Here is a 5,308-nt window from a genome sequence, read left to right as displayed (position 1 = left end):
TTTCTTTTTTTTTTTTTTAATTTTTATTTATTTAATTTTTTACATAGACAGAGAGTGAGTCAGAGAGAGGGATAGACAGGGACAGACAGACAGGAATGGAGAGAGATGAGAAGCATCAATCATTAGTTTTTCATTGTGCGTTGCAACACCTTAGTTGTTCATTGATTGCTTTCTCACATGTGCCTTGACCGCGGGCCTTCAGCAGACCGAGTAACCCCTTGCTTGAGCCAGCGACCCTGGGTCCAAGCTGGTGAGCTTTGCTCAAACCAGATGAGTCTGCACTCAAGCTGGCGACCTCAGGGTCTCGAACCTGGGTCCTTCCGCATCCCAGTCCGACACTCTATCCACTGCGCCACCTCCTGGTCAGGCTGAACTTTGATTTTCTTCACATAGATAAAAAAATTATTTCTTTCTCACACTTTTTCAAAAAGTAAAAACTAAATTCAAGGAGAAGGTGACTTCTTGACTTGAATGCAGACTTGACTTAGTAGATTGATTTTGGCTCATTTCTTTTTGGCAAGTTGGGGATTCTTTCTGCTCTCTACCTATGAATGACTGTATAGAAGACATCTTCCAAGTGTGACTTGCAATGCTTATCAATGTCTGCAGATTTCTGTTTGGAGTGAACATTTTCAGGACTCTGTCATTTTGGTTCATAATCTGAAGAATTACCTCCAGCTATGGACCACCCAGAATGTCATCTGTTCTTAGTATCCCTTTCCAGACCGACAATTTGTGCTTAAAGATAGATGGGTTTTCATTAGTATCTATGATGTTATATCAAGGTCTCCAATCAAAGAAAGGATTAGGAAGTACAGGTTGGTCGTTATAAAATAGTCATGGGGATGTAAACTACATCATAGGGAAGATTGTCAATACTATTGTAATAACTGTGTCTGGTGTCAAATGGGTACTCTAGTTATGTCATGATGGTCACTTAGTAAGTTATATAAATGTTTAATCACTATGTTGTACACCTGAAATAGAATATTGTATGTCAACTGTAATTGAAAAAATAAAATATATTTGAAAATAAAATAGTTCAAAGAATTCACCTCATTCATGGGCTGAAAATATCTGTCAAATAACCTAATCCATGAATCGCCTCTTCCCTGTCAAACTGACATAAAATTTGGATTGGTTATATCCACCTAATAGCAAAATGTCCGCAAAAGACTCATTTAAGTATGAGAAGGCATCTTTGGAAAATAAGCAGTATTGGTTCTTGGCTTTTGGCTAAGATCAAGTGGGAAAAGTTAATAATATATATTACATTTCTTTTTTTAATTTGAAACATTTTTATTACACAAAGGTCACAATTGGATATTTCTCTACTTTGTACACAATTATTCTTACTCTCCACAGAAAGGCTGCTTCTTAACTTCTCATCGGGTGATGGCAAGCCCTAAAATCCTGATTTTAACAGATTAGTAGTAAAAATGTCTCAGCAATTTAAGTTGAAAGCAGTACATTGGTACATGGCTCTTGCACTTAGTTATCAGGAAAGTACAAATGTATTTTTATTCAAAAATACAAAATGAATTATCTGTAGGCATGGACAACGGCAGCAGTAAACCATTGTATGTTGTCAACAGAAACCAGTAACTGATGGTTATTAGTGATTTTCTTACATCAGCCAGCCTTTTCTTCAGTCATTTCCTTCCCTGACTTCTCTGAAGTTATAGGTGAGGAGCACTGCCTCGAGCTTTCTCTCACAGTTCTCATTCCTAATGATAAAGCACTATTCTGGGCTTAGAACATGCCACCACCCATTGCAGGCTCTTTCTCCTCCTCAGGGATTTCTGTGACTACCCATTCTGCTGCTGTTAACAGCGAGGCCACTCCAGCAGCATCCAATAAAGCAGTTCTTACAACCTTAGTTGGATCAATGATTCCATTTTCTACCATATTCACAAAATCTCCAAGCATAGCATCGTAGCCAACTTCTGAGGAACTCTGCATAATTTTCTCAACTATTAACGATCCTTCAACACCTGCAGTGTTAGCAATAGTCATTGAAGGAATTTTGAGTGCTTTTTAAATAATTTCTATACCAATTTTTTTATCTTCATTAGTTGGAGTTAATGAATCCAAGGCTGGAATGCACCGAAGTAGGGCACAGCCCCCTCCCAGAACAATGCCTTCCTCAACAGCAGCTCTTGTAGCATTGAGGGCATCTGTTACTCTGTCTTTCTTTTCATTGACCTCAAGATCGCTTGTCCCACCAACCTTCAGCACAGCTACTCCATCTGAGAGTTTTGCCAGACGCTCATTTAGTTTTTCATTTTCATATTCACTAGTTGTGATATCTAACTGCTCGGTGATTTCTTGAATACGTTTTTCAATTTGAGCCTTGTCACCTTTTCCTTTTAGGAGCATGGCATGATCTTTGGTCACAATGACCTCTCCAACTTTTTCTAAGTCATGAGGCTGAACATCTTCAAGATTTAGAGTTAATCCTTCTCCAAAAACTGCACCACCAGTAGCAATAGCCATGTCTTTAAGCTGGTTCTTTCTATTGTCACCAAAACCTGGAACTTTGATACAACTTGAAAACCAACTTTTAGCCTATTCAAAACAAGTGTACTTAGAGCTTTTCCATCAACATCTTCAGCAATTATGACCAAGGGCTTTAGGTGAGCATTGGCAATTTCAAGAGCAGGTACAATGGACTGGACACTAGAAATTTTCTTTTCACTCAACAGAATATAGGCATCTTGGAATTCACATTTTTGACCTTTTGCAGTATTAATAAAGTATGGAGAAATGTAACCTCAAACTTAATGCCCTCAGTAATTTCTAATTCATCATTCAATGTTTTTCCATCCTTTACTGTAATGACTCCCTTCCAACCTTTTTCATCGCATCAGAAATGATGTTGCCAATTTCTTTGTCTCCATTTGCAGAAATTGTAGCAACCTGAGCTATTTCTTCAGGGGTTGTCGGGTTTAGACTGCTTCTTAAGTTCAGATATTACAGCATCAACAGCTAACATCACACCTCTGCTGATTTCCACTGGATTAGCACCTTTACTGATCTTTTCAAAGCCCTCCTTAGCAATAGAGCGTGCCAGTACAGTGGCAGTGGTGGTACCATCCCCAGCCTCTTCATTTGTATTATTGGCAACATCTTGCACAAGTTTAGCGCCAATATTTTTATATTTATCTTTTAAGTCAATGGACTTTGCAACAGTCACACCATCTTTTGTTACTTTGGGACTTCCCCAGCTCTGTTCAATAATCACTGTTCTTCTCTTTGGCCCCATAGTAACAGCCACAGCATCAGCTAAAAGATCTACACCTTGAAGCATTAAGGCTTGGGCATCTGCACCAAATTTTACATCTTTGGCATAAGCTCGAGTGAGGTGAGGAGTCAGTGCCCTGGACACTGTCCTAATCTGGCGAAGGATTCTCTGTAATCGAAGCATTTCCGCGCCTAGCCAGGCCGGCGGCATAGCCCTCTCTGGCCCCCTTAGGCTGGTTCCCGGGCTGCACTCGGTTCTAGAACTTTCCGGAAAGGGCTCTTTCCTTCCCTTTCCCTTTCCTCCCTCCCTCCCTCCCTCCTTCCCTCACTTCCTTCTTTTTCTTTCTTTCCCCTCCCTTCTTTTCTTCCCTTTTTTTTATCAGAAGGACAGACAGGGATTGACAGAAAGGAAGGGAGAGAGATGAGAAGCATCAATTCTTTGTTGTGGCGCCTTCGTTGTTCATTGCTTGCTTTCTCATATGTGCCTTGACCAGGGGGCTACAGCAGACTGAATGATCCCTTACTCAAGCCAGCAACCATGGGCTCACGTCTAGGATCTCATGCTCAAGCCAGCGACCCCGCGCTTAAGCTGGCAAGCCTGTGCTCAAGCCAGCAACCTTGGTGTTTCTAACCTGGACTTCAGGGGTTTTGAACCTGTGTTCTCTGTATCCCAGTCTGACACTCCATCCACTGTGCCACCACCTGGTCAGGCCTGCCTTTCTTTTTGAGAGAGCTAGTGAGAGAAACAGTACGGGAGAGAGGGTAAGAGGTGATCAGAATCAATTTGTAATTGGCTTTAACTTGAGTTATACATTGAGCTTCTTATATGTGCCTTGAACAGGGCTATGCCAGTGCCCTCTTGCTCAAGCCAGCGACCTTGGGCTTTTCATGCCAATGACCTTTGAGATCCAGCTGGTGAGCTTTAGAATTATGTGAACTATAATTCTACTCAAGCCAGCGACCCCACACTGATGAGCCTGCACTCAGAGCCAGTGACCTCAGGCTTTCAAACTGTCAATTTCCACATTTCGGGTCCATGCTTTATCGCACTACAACTGTCCAAGCTACATTATATTTCTTATTATGACAAAAGCTCTTGAGAGGTAGTAATTCGAAGTCCCCTTTTAGTTGTCAACTAATAGCAAACATACTAGTGTAGAAAGTGTGATTGTGTGTCCCAGGAACATTTGGCATGTCTTTCTTCACTCAATGCCAGATGAGTTCCAACCACACAGGTGCTCATCTATGCTCAGAGTAGCAGGACATTTCTTCCAGTGGAATTTTCTTTGGCAAAGCTTGAGGATACTGGTACCAAATTGGTAATTATCTTTTGATGATTTCATTGTGAACAGCATTAACAAAAATGAGGAACTGCCTGCACTGACATTTAATTGTTTCATCTTATTGTAAGTTGAAGGGGAAAATAACAATAACTACTATTAAACTGGAATTTATTCAAATAAAAGTAGTTAGAATTTGTTTTGATTATGCTTAAGTATATACACACAAAGTAATTTGGCTGAGTTGAACTAAACCACTTTAGTAACATTTAATTTAATAGCTGGTCATAAGATGACAAAATGAGATACTTTGATAAATAATTTTTTTTCTTGTAGCCTCTATAAGTAGGAATTTTTCATATTTATATAAATATAAGAGGATGTTCAATTAGTTTGAAAAATAAAGCAAAACTTTCTGAGATACTAAGATGGCAAACATGTACTCTTATCATTTTGCAATGGTTGCTAACTTTACTTAGCTAATATTAAATTGTCAAACTTACAAACACAAGTTTAAACTTCCTGTATGATTATGTATATTCTATTCTACAGCTTTTGAGATGTAAGAGAACACTTTGGGGCATGATGAGCCTAGTGTTGTACAAGAGTATTTACAGATGCATAGAATGGGATGGTGAGTGAAGGAGTCACAGGCATTATTGCCCTAGAGACTTTTCTGTATCTTGTGGTCAGAAACAAATAGATTTTTTAAAGTTATTATTGTATTGATTTTAGAAAGGAAGGGAGAGAGGGAGAGAGAGACAGGAACATCAGTCTGCCCCTTC

The 5,308-nt window shown here is 39.7% G+C and overlaps 1 pseudogene; it reads right to left on the bottom strand.

Annotated features, from left to right (window-relative positions):
- Positions 1-1,752: 1,752 nt before the first annotated feature.
- On the bottom strand, positions 1,753-3,451 carry LOC136404156 (60 kDa heat shock protein, mitochondrial pseudogene; annotated as a pseudogene).
- Positions 3,452-5,308: the final 1,857 nt, after the last annotated feature.

Source organism: Saccopteryx leptura, chromosome 4 (assembly GCF_036850995.1).
Source record: "Saccopteryx leptura isolate mSacLep1 chromosome 4, mSacLep1_pri_phased_curated, whole genome shotgun sequence".
Lineage (NCBI taxonomy): Eukaryota > Metazoa > Chordata > Mammalia > Chiroptera > Emballonuridae > Saccopteryx > Saccopteryx leptura.
This window is presented reverse-complemented; position numbering and strand designations above follow the sequence as displayed.